Raw genomic sequence first — 12,512 nt, 5'->3', positions numbered from 1 at the left:
ATTTAAAAGTGCACCTGGTATGGACAGCAGCATCACCAGAGACGCACCACATCTGTACCAGCCTAGCACATAACGTTGTAAATTCTGCCTAAGTTGGAAAGGCCTTTAATTTCAGAGGTTTGGAACGGGTAGCTTCCTGACCAAATGCCCCGGAGAAGGAGTATCAGCAGTGGTGTGGGATTAGTGGCTTCTAGAACTCTGCATGCCATTCAGTTTTACATGGCAGGAGAGCCCCCGTGAATCACCTGCTCAGTTAGCTGATGGAAAACACATTCTAGTGCCATTAGAGTGACTTGTTACTTCTCCACTTCCAAATTCATCACAGTACTATGAAGTCTAACAGTTTGGACAGTTAAAAAAAACAAAGGCCAGGCAAGCCTGGTTCTATTTGAGTGAACGCTGGCAGGACTGGTCGCCACTGCTCGCCGGTAACTAGACTGTTAATTTTAGCTATGACTGGTGATTTTGATGCTGATATTTCTGCATGGCTGTGTATGCATTAGCTTCACCCTAAACCCGTTTCGAAACATACCTGGTTTGTTCTCTGAACGCCTGAGCTGCTGGTGGCCTTGCCTACAATGTGGACTGGTAGGATATTCATCTGGTTTATGTTTGTTTGGTGTCTCCTGTCACTCGCTATCCAAACTGCGATGGGCCTGCTCCAGTACTCCGCTGCTGAGCTTTCTCGACTGCATCTCCACCAGTCTGTGCCTCTGCTGTCTGTGCTGCATTTCGACCCGGACATCATATTTCTCCCTCGTTGGAGATACATCCATCGTGGGTCCCGCCGGAGATTCCGAATGGACACCTCGAAAGGAATGAACTCCTTCTGGTCTAACTCTCGGCACCCTCCACATAACACAGATAGGAATGCTGACCATAGCGTGTTGGCCAGCCTAGCTTGGTTGGCTACTACTGCTGCCAAATGTTGCAACACCATTGTCAATTTCGATCTACTGAACATCCGCTCACTCACGAGCAAGGGGCCATTCATAACCTCGCCCCTCCATATCTGTCCAACCTTCTTCATGTTGCCATTCCCTTCCATAACCTTAGATCCGCTTCCTCCATCCATCTGACCGTCCCTCTCGCCTGTCTAACCACCACTGGGAGGAGAGCATTCAGCCGTCCTGCTCCCAAGCTCTGGAACTCACTGCCTACTGAGCTTAGAAATATCGAATTATTCTCAACTTTCAAATGTAAACTTAAAACCCATCTGTTTAAAATGGCTTTGTATGATTACAATGGCTTTGTTTGGTTTTAATTTTTATATTTTCTGATGTTTTAAAGTTTTTTATAATGTGTTTTTTTTTATTTATTGTTTGTTTGGTGTCCTTGAGCGCTTAGAAAGGTGCCTTGTATAAATAAAATGTTTTATTATTATAAAAGCAAAAGAGCAGTCAATGGACCAGGGGCCTCATGTATAACGCCGTGCGTAGAACTCACACTATAACATGGCGTAAGCACAAAAGCGGGATTGTGCGTACGCACAGAAAAATTCAGATGCAGGAATCTGTACATATGCAAACTTCCACGTTCTTCCACTACATAAATCCCGATCAGCGTGAAAAGTAACGCACGTGCACGCGCCTTCTGTCCCACCCCAACTCCTCCCAGAATTACGCCTCTTTGAATATGCAAATCAATATAAATAGCCTTCTGTGAAAAGACGATGGGAAAAGCACGGGGGAAAATATAAGAATTTCAGCGAATACCAAGTGGAGGCAAAGGAAAAACGTACTATTTGTTGGTTTAAACAGTGATATAATCAACAAAAGGAAGTTGATCGAGTGACAGAGTGTCGGAGAAACTCGAAAGCTCAAGTTCACAAAGTCGCACAGTGCCCGAAATAAAAAAGAAATCACATATCAAAGTCATAGTGAAAAGGCAAGTCGTAGCCCACCGTCTGAGTGTCATATGAAAACTTATTAGGGTACAGTGAAAAAAATAGGCACACAGTGGGGGAAAAAGCACGAAATGTTAACTTTAATCTCGAAATTTCCACTTTAATCACATAGCTTATTTTGTCATTAAAGTAAAACATCATAAACTTCATCTTAAAATCGTTTAATTCACTAGTTTCTCAAATCCCATTGTAACTAAAGTACACGTTAAATGCTTTGTTCTGTATTTGATTTTCTATGTGCTCTGTGTGTGTGAATCACTACGTGCTTCCGTTCTTTCTTTTTCTCTGACAGGACACAGAATCCATTACATTCGTGATATTACAGCTCTCTGAATAATTAAAATACTGAGATGTATACGTGATATCTTTTTCATGATGATAGGAGTTAAAGCATGTTATTAAACATGGGAACACGGTGGCGCAGTGCTTGTTCATGTCTCACGCAAGAGGCTTGCTGCACCATACTCGACCTTCAATGAAATAATTTATCACAGCAGTACTGTCTCTTTCAAACGTACTAACCTCCAATTCCTGTCCTTACTTTTCTTTCTCCAAATACCCAATCGCCACACAATCAGCTCTGTAATAGACGTGAAGCCATCTGTAAGCTTAGAACGCCGATTCTTCAAAACTTTTCAGGAACATTGAAATATCTTCGTAGTACATGTTTAATTATTCTATCCGTCTGTCCTTCCAGTGTCGCGTCAGCGCAAGAATACAACGCAATGCAGGGACAATCCCTGAACTAGCTAGCGCTGCGGCACCGTGTCCTCACATGTTTAATTATTAACAATACAGATTATTTAAATGAAGTTAAAGTTTTATCTGTATAATATAATCAACATATTTTGCTGCATTTCATCTTAAAAATGAATACCGTCATCATATGTAAATACGCACTTTATAAAGTGGCGCAGGTTGTGCAAAATTATAACTGTAGTGCAAGTTTACAGTGAGGTAATTGTACTTATAAGTAAACAGTTCTACAAGGAGTACTTGATGGACTGATTGAGTGCGTTTAGAGTTCTTGGGATGAAACTTTTTCTAAACCGCGAAGTCCGTACTGGGAAGTCTCTAAAGCGTTTTGCTGTGGCTCAGGCGGCGTCTGCTTCATGCTGTATACCGATATTTCTCTTTCCGATCAGCTGCTGCTGTGATTCCCCACTCAGATACAGTGATATAAATACTCCGAGTGGTGCAGTGAGAGTAATATGGAAAAAGATGATCTGCTGTGGCAACCCTTAACGGGAGCAGCTGAAAGAAGAAGAAGATGCAGTGAGAGTAACAACGCTAAAGCAGTTATGGTATTTGGAGTACTATGGCCCATTATATTGCTACAGGTTAATTACAATCAGATGCATTACACTAATAAACAATATGCAGTTAGTTTCAGTGTATTTATAAAGCCGTGTCAGGAATGTGGAGCTAAGAAAGAAAGGGTGACCACACAGGAACAGTAGCACTGCTTTGACGCTGGGTGCCGCCAGTCTGCAAAACCGAGCGGAGAAATTGCGTACGCCAAGGTATGAGTTACCGTGGAAATGTGTGTGGCTTTATGCCAAGTTTAGGTTTTATACATCGCGATTTGAGCGTGGAAATGGGAGTACGCAACATTTCTGTGCATACGCACCATTTATACATGAGGCCCCAGGTGTTTCTAAGGTCACAAAGCAGAGAAATCAAATTGACCTTGTCACTAGCACCAAACTGGTTTGCTGGAGCCAATTAAAGTGGTGAACAAATGGTGACATTTGAAGAGATGCATGAAGCACTACTAAGAGCCGGAGCCGAGCTGAGGTACCCCTTTGTATTTTCTCATAAATTTAAAGATAGCGTCACACAGAGTTGCAGTGAAAGGGAAGCTTAAGTATAGCATTGAGAGGAGTTTACATCTTGGAGGGATATATGAGAGACAGTAAAGAGCAGAAGGAAAGTGTTTAAAAAGTGTGATGTCGGCACATGGATCATGAGTGAGACAGAAGAGTGGAGTGGAGGAGAGGAGCCAATTGTCATTTGAATTAAGCAGGAGTCTCTGTGACAAGATAAAACTGCCCTAAAGGACCTTTATTGAGGAAGACTAAATTAAACATTGAGCAGTTATGGTCCATGTATTAGATGTTTTGTTTAAGTTTGGTCTTTTATAACCTTTTTATCTTTCACTCCCATTAGTGTGATGTGCTCTGTATCGGTGCTAGTAGCTGGCAATAATCAGCCATTATTCAGGTCCAGAGTTGTAAACTTACAAGGATACTGGAGGGCTCTTGGGAGGATGCCCAACCTGTCTACGTGTGCTTTGTGGACCGTGTTTCTCGGGTGTCATGGTGGGAGGTGCTTCTGGGGTATGGGGTACCTGAACAGCTGTTGTGGGCTATTCTGTCTCTTTAAGGCTGAAATTGGCAACAAATTGTGCAACTGGAGCAAAAGCTTGGCTTGCATTGCCAGCAGTAGGTACGACTCGTTCCCAGTGGGTGTGTTGGCCAGGCCAGGGCTGCCCTTTGTCACCTATCATGTTCATAATTTGGAGGCACAGCCATGGAGTGCAAGGTTCGGTGGCCTCAGAATCACATCTCTACTTTTTGCAGATGATTTGGTCCTGTTCGACTTCAGAATAGCTTTGGGGGAGTTTGCAGCTGATGGCCAAGATGAGGATCTTCACCTCTAAGTCAGCCAGAAAAGGGTGGAGTGCCCTCTCCAGGTTGGGGATGAGGTGTTGTCTCAAGTGAAGGAGTTTTAAATATCTCGGTATCTTGTTCATGAGTGGGGGGAGAAAGAGTGGAAGATCAACTGGTGGACTGGAGTGTCATCATCAGCCATGTAGATGTTGTACCAATCAGTCATTGTGAAGAGAGAGCAGAGTCAGAAGGCAAAGCTCTTAGCTTATTGGTTGATCTACGTCCCTGTCCTCACCTATAGTAACAAGCTGTGGGTAGTGACCAAAAGAACTGGATATCAGATACAAGCAGTGGAGATGAGCTTCCTCACAGGGTGTCTGAGTTCAGCTTTAGAGATACAATGAGAAGCTCAGACATTTGGGAGGAGCTCAAAGTAGAGCCACTGCTCATCCACATCAGGAGGAGTCAGTTGAGGTGGCTCAAGTGTTCTTTAGGATGCCTCCTGGTCGCCACCTTGGGGAAGTGTTTTGAGCAGGTCCAACCAGGAGGAGACCTCAGGGCAGACCTAGACACAATGGAGACATTACATCTCACAGCTGGCCTGGGAACACCTCAGTATCCCTCCAGAGGAGTTGGAGGAGGTGTTGGGGAAAAGGGACATCTGGGCCTCCTTCTTCAAACTATTTCTCCTGCAACCTTGACCAGATAATCAGTAGAAAATGGATAGATGGATGAAGGTTTTACGGTGTTGGAATGAAAAAATAATTCGGCATTGGCGGATCCCAAGAGAACGTTGCCCTCATTTTAGACAATTATGTGTTTCTAACTTTAAGGCAACAGTTTGAGGAACGCTCTTTTCTGTTCCAGCATGGCTGTACCCCTGTGCACAAAGCCAGATCCATAAAGACATGGAGGAACTCGAGTGGCTTGCATAGAGCACTGACCTGAACCTTATTGAACACCTTTGGCATGAATTGGGATGCTGATTGTGAGTCTGGTCTTCTCACCCAACATCAGAACCTGACCTCACAAATGCATTTCTGGCTGAATGAGCACAAAATCCCACCAACACATTGCAAAAACTTGTGGAAAGCCTTTCCAGAAGATTGAAGGCTGTTATAGCCGCAAAAGGTGGACCAACTCCATATAATTCCCATAACTTTGGAATGGGATGCCCAACAAGCTCAAACAGGTGTCTACAAACTTTTGTCCATATTGCGTAACAACAATCTACAACAGTCTGCACAGCCCCTGAACCATCGCAGCCGTATGCAGTAACATTGTATAATCTGCACCGTCTCTCAGTCCACTCGTCCCTTAACCACATAAAGCAGCAGCATGCCATCACAGTATGCACCCCACCATCTGCACTGCTCTTCACTCACTTCATCCACGTACAGCAACAACACCCCTTAAAAATACTCAACAACTAGCCCCCCAAAAACCAGATCCAGTAAAAACAAAAAAACACCCACAGATCCGTGTCCAGCTCACAATCTCTATTTCCTCTCATCTTCTTCAATAGTATACAATAGCAGGTACAGCGGCTGGGCTAGGAATGGTACCTCTTATAATTATTACATATAATAATGATGGAAATCTTGTTTATTTCAATTAAAACCTTAAATGCCTCTTCTGATAAACTAAAGCACCTATAATAAATATACACTGAATATACAAGGATTTTGAAAAAACGCTTCCAGCTCTGACACCTACTGTACCTTCAGGATTTCAAACACAAATGGATTGTTGCATATAAATGGCACACACGACGTCGACCAGCAAGAGCCCACAGCATTTAAATAAAACTTCTGACAGTTCTGTCACATTTTTAGCTGATAACAGATTTCTTTTTTTTTTTTTTTTGCAGTTCTCTGGAAAACCTTGATTTAAATCAAATGTTTGACGTTGAGTCAAAACCTATAAATAACATATTTCAGATTTCTTCCTGCGTTTCTCTGAAATGAACAAGAAGAAAAGGTCGGCGTATTCTGTGTCTGTTCTAAGTGTGGTGATGAATTTGGAAAATGAAAAAGAAAAAAAGAAAAGCAGGATCTCACTTGAAAATGCATGTAAGCTGTCATAAGCAGCTTTATTTTAAGGACTGGTGTCTTTTTAGTTCTTGTTAGACCCAAGCAGCTATTCTCCTGTCGATTCATTTTTCCATTTCGACTGCACAGATAATCTGATTATGAACTGCAGTAATGGAGGAGAACTCAGGCTCCTGTTCTCACCTCTGTCTTAGTGCCAGGCAAATGCCTGTGTTGAAATCCTTATCTCATTAGATCTAACACTTCACCCTCTCATTCTGCAAAATTAAAAATACACGGCAGCTTAGGGGAGAGTATATTCAATACTTAAAAACTTTTCCAGTGTTTTTAGCGCATAGTAGACATCTCACTTTAAATGTCCAATAATTTATTTTGAAGGTGGGGGTGCTGCATCCAAGCTTTAGATTTCTGGGTTCCCATTCTGATTATTGTTGATTGAGTTGGCACATTGTCCTGCTGTCTGCACTAGTGCACCCTGGGTATTTGAGTGTGCCCAACTCAGTGACAGGCCCAGGTCCAGACTAAAGCGGGTTCTTGCCTTGCACACAATTCTCTGACCCCGGTGTTCTGAAAATGGCTAAATGCATATACGTTTTGAGGGCACGATCAACAAGATGAGATGCTGCTAGTTCCGCATGGCTGTGGTCTGAGATTTTTCAACAAAGGAAGACAGATGTTTCATGGTAAGGTAGTAACAGTCACTAATTACCTAATTTCGGAACCTTGATCTGTACACTTGTCTCATAACAGACCCCTGACTGATGTTTACTTGATTATGTTGGCCTCTTTTGTGACCCCCTTCATAATTAAAAGCATCTGTTAATGGATAAATTTATATGTATCTGTATGACTGGATTCATCCATCCATTTTCCAACCCACTGAATCCAAACACAGGGTCACGGGGGTCTGCTGGAGCCAATCCCAGCCAACACAGGGCACAAGGCAGGAACCAATCCCAGGCAGGGTGCCAACCCACTGCAGATGACTGGATTATCACTCAAAAATATCTCCCTCCCCACGATATGACAGTTCTGGCAATAATCAAACATACAGAGTCCTCATTTGATGAAGAACCTGCTAACTGATTGCATTAATGAGGTCTGATCTGAAGGCAGAAAAAACAAATATTAACTAGAAGCTGTCCTAGATTCAAATGGAAGAAATGGATGTACAGAACAAAGAAATTAAAGCCTTGCATGAAGAATCTGAAGCATTTATGTGAAGGTTATGGGCCTCAAAATCAGGATTCAGAAAAAGAATATACAATGACAGAAACGTCGGTCGCAACACCAGTTTAACAAACCAGGGGCTCTACCAGATCTTTATATATAATAATCTTTATATATAATACGCTACCGTGGCTGTCCATTTGTCTGTCCAGGATTTTAAATCGCGTGTAGCTCACAAATCATTTGACCTATTGACCTGAAATTTGGTATACGTATACAACGTGACGTCAACTAACCGCTTTGGATGTGTTGATTGACCTCCAAGGTTATTCCTCTTTTTATTTTTATTTTATTGTAGAATCAACTCTCGGCAGCAGCCAGCAGGGCGGTCATGCAGTGCATGTGTACGAGCGCCGTTCTCATCCCTACCATCTTCGCCATCACTTCCTCTACCTCTTCATATCTTAAATCATTCTTGAGGCAGATTGTGAAATCTGCTTAAGTGAGAAATTAAAGAAAACGTACTAAGTAATTGCAACACAAACACTGACAATCAGTTTTAATGTGAAAAGATGCCGACAAAAGAAGGGAAGAAGTGGGCTGCTAGGGTGGAGAAAAGAAGAGCTGCTCAGGAAGCAGCAAGTGCATCAACCCCTGAGCAAATGAATGCTGAATGTACAGAGAAAGAGCTCAAGTCAAGTGTATTCACTGCGCAGCGCCATTACTGGTGCTTCATGAAAACCAATGAGAAATCCCTATTAAAATGTTACGAGATTCCATGGCAGTAGAGATACTTAGAAACCGCCTATAATTTAAGAGAGTCTCAGCTATCATCAACCTCACTTACAGAGAAACGTTTGAGTATGTGGCCTGAACTAACTGCTCTCCTAACTTGCTATTGTTGTCACTTCCTCCAATAGGACTGAGCCACACATGATTACCAAATATTTTAAGACAATCAATACACAGATTTGTTGCTTATTATAAGGCCATTATGTCCCCTTCCAGATTATCCACCCTTTGAAATATCCCTGATTTTGTCTGGAGAGCTTTGCATTTGGATGCACGCAGTATATAACAGTGGAAGAAATGGTCTGAACTTTATGGATAAGAGAAAGGCTGCTGGTCTCAATTGTATTCTCCCCGAGTTGTATTCTAATACTTTAGGTAAAATTGAGAGATCATTTTAAATGCCTCTGTTGACACTTCTAGTAGACACAATGGCCAAAAAAGTAACAGGACACTAAAGGTAGGCTTCATGCTGCTGCTTTTAGAGGAAAGTGGCCTGTCAGAGGCCTTCTCCTCACACCAAGTACAGTACAGCTATTCTGGTCAACTATGTGGTCTCTTTGGGATGCCCTGGATCACAACATGAGGAGATGTGACGCACTGCCTACCAGTGGCAATAACCGAAAATTCAAAGAAGGCCTGGCTGCATGTGCTGGAGGTATAGAGATGCAGCGACACAACATACTGCAAGGCGACAGTTGTCCACAGTTGTCATTGTTCTTCTGCTTTGGCTGTTGCCCTGGTTTTTTTTCCCTAATATTCTCAATTGTGTTTTCAGTTCTTTCTTTCTTTAGTGAAATAGGAAATTCTTGGAAAGGAATCTGGACAAAAATTGTTCAAGCTTTTTAACAACTACAATTATTTACAAACTTATAAAACGTATTTTAATCTTGAACTTTGTATTTCATGACACAGAGCAGATATAAGGTTATTGTGAGATATACAATATCTGTGACCAAATGGCTATTGGCCTCTGCAATAATTTTTCCTAGTAAATATACAGTAGGAGTAAATATAATAGGAACTATTTATGCAGAACTATTTTTTGGAGATCTTATCTTTATCTTAGTTTGAAGATCTCATATTTATCTGTGGATGATCTTAGCCGGCAGCTCATTCTATTCTTTCATCACCAGAGCCACTGAACATGATTTGTGATGATGAAGTGAAGCCAAAATAACTGTAATCTTGTTCTCCCTGTCCCATGAAAATAACATTTATTAAAAGTATGGCCAAATGAAACAGTTTATCCTGTTTTTAATGGGCAAAAAAAAAAATGTGGGTTTTTCCAAGAGGGTACTTCTGCTAAAATAGTTTAATCCTTGATGTTGACTGCTTAGTATTATATTAACTAATTAAATCTAAATCCAGTTTAACACCTTCAATTATTTTAATTGCTTAGTAAACATTAAGTGAACTGAGTATTCATCTTTGCCTCATACTAATATATATATATATATTGCAGGTCTCATAACAGCATAATACAGATTACTACTAAGTTCACGGTCCTCCACCAAATGTCTCTCTAGTGTCAGTATTTCTTTCAAAGAACGTGAACATAAGAAGCTAAAATGGGAATCAAAAAGAACAAAGTGTACACACTGAAATCATGCAGAAGTGAAGCAGAAAGATCAAAGTGATGATGGCTGCCTTCAGACAGGCAGATATTAAAGGCACTATATGGTACACAGCCAGTGTAACATGGCTGTGAAAACAGACCAGTGCATGCAAACAAAAGGCTGGGGTACCCGTCAAGTCACCCCTTTAAGTTAGAACAGAACAGTAGGTTTAGTGCCCATAACCAAGAAAATGAAGTGACGTCTGTCAGCCTTCACATGGTACATGACAACAAAAGAGCTGGACCTCTCAAGCATCAGGTCAGTATGTTAAGCTACCTTTCATCTGAAACTGTCTTGGCCGGAAGGAGCGGAGCCTTCTTTGGGTGACGCGTGAGGGGCTATGCATCTTTTTTGAGTGGCTTCCCAAAGCTATGGGGGAAGAGAAGATACTGTTAGTGTCAGCGCCCCCTCTCATCCTGGGGTGGAACTGCTTACCTCCTCAGAGTCTGGATGGTGGTCCTCAGATGCACATGCGTCACACCAGACATGCTTTATTGCTATTCAGACAAAACAACAAAGTAAATGAATGCATAAATAGATACATGTCAGCATGTAATTCAAACTAACATGGTAAAATGGCAGGAAAAAAAATAGGTTATCCTGAGATTATGCTGTAATAGCTGGTAAACGGACCTCTAGCAGGCTCCCTGGAGCACTGTGGTAGAATTGGCCTTGTGCTCCACAGGTTGACAACAGTACAATGCAGTTGGTTTGGTTAGCCGCTGTTCATGATAGCCAGAAGCTTAACCGAGGTGTTTCTCTGTGCTACTATCTCCATAAGTGACCAGCCTCATGTCCAGACCGTAGCCAGTCTCCAGGATTCATTTATGAGTTCTTATGGCCCCTGTTGCTCGCATGTTACTGCCCCACTGTGGTAACAGAGAGAGCAGCAAGCTGCTGTGGATTAACACCCCCCCCCCCCCCCCCCCCGATATATTCCCAATGTTTTAATTTCTTGTACGTTGATTTTCCACTATTATCACTTAAGATTGCTTTTTTTGGACAACATTCAATTGCTGGATAACAAGCGGCATGACATAAAACGAAGATGGGCTTCATAGAGAGACATTAGGAACTGCCATGTTTTCTATTTCTCTGAAACATGGCCAATTCTTGCACACCAGACTCTGTGATCCAGAGCCGTGCCTTTGTCACTAGTCTGAAGAGAAAAGCCAAGCAAAATGACACCTCTTATTGGCTAACTAAAAAGATTACAATATGCAAGCTTTCGATGCCTGAAGAAGGGGCCTGAGTTGCCTCGAAAGCTTGCATATTGTAATCATTTTAGTTAGCCAATAAGAGGTGTCATTTTGCTTGGCTTTTCTCTACATTCATAATGGCTAACACGGTACAACTCACTAGTCTGAGAAACATTTAAGAATGTGATTGTACTACAGTATGTACACATGAAAACCAACTGGAAGTTGAAATTGAACTTATTTTTGAATTAATATGCACAACTGTGATCACAGACTGATTGAACATATATGCTCCATTCATGCCAAAGACCCCAAGGCATCTCAGCAAATACAGTCAAGGCTGGCCTTTTGTGTTTGCTATCCAAATCCAGATTTCTGTCCAGGTGAATCCCAAGGTACCTATACTGTACTGTATATCTGAACCACCTCATATTTTCACGGAATGAAGTCCACGGTCATGACAGTCTTGCTTTTCTTGAAGTCCATCACCTTGTCCTTGGCGTTGGTAACATGAAGCTGCAGATGTTTCAGCTTTCAAAGTTATTCAACAGACTTCTGCATTCCTTTCCCTGTCTGGAACTTTTACAGCCCCTGATGGCGGAAGATGTACACATGACGCATGTCTAAGTCATCTGACAGGAAGCTAGGACAGTGCATAAAGAATTGGCTGTTCATCATTCATTCTGACACAGTTATGCAGCATCACATATTATGGTCCACCTGCTCAGTAGTCAGTAACCTAAAACAGGGTGTCCACCATTACTGACCCAGGCTAGTCTCTCAACAGTAAGGGATGAATGATTTTAAAATTGCTAAAGAAGCAAAAACACCAGTTCCACTGAGCAGTCTATTCTATCCAGGTGCAGCAGATACAAGATGGTGTCACCCGGCCAAATGTGTGCCTGATATGCAAATTAAAGGGGGTCCAATGCCGTCCTCGTCTCAGATCGAAGATGACTGAATACAGGCCTCTGCTGTGAGACATTAAGGCGACAGGTCTATAGCTGTTCAGTTCACTGGAGTTATTTTTCTTTGGCACTGGATCCAGGCAAGACGTATTCCCCCACAGTGGGATCATTTCCACACTACTCAGAGTAATTGGGTGAGACACTCTTGGGGCCGATGCCATCAGCATGCCAGAAGGGAGGTGACAGACTTTTTTCACC

The sequence above is a fragment of the Erpetoichthys calabaricus genome, chromosome 1 (assembly GCF_900747795.2).
Source record: "Erpetoichthys calabaricus chromosome 1, fErpCal1.3, whole genome shotgun sequence".
Classification (NCBI taxonomy): domain Eukaryota; kingdom Metazoa; phylum Chordata; class Cladistia; order Polypteriformes; family Polypteridae; genus Erpetoichthys; species Erpetoichthys calabaricus.
Note: the sequence above shows the minus strand (reverse complement) of the source record.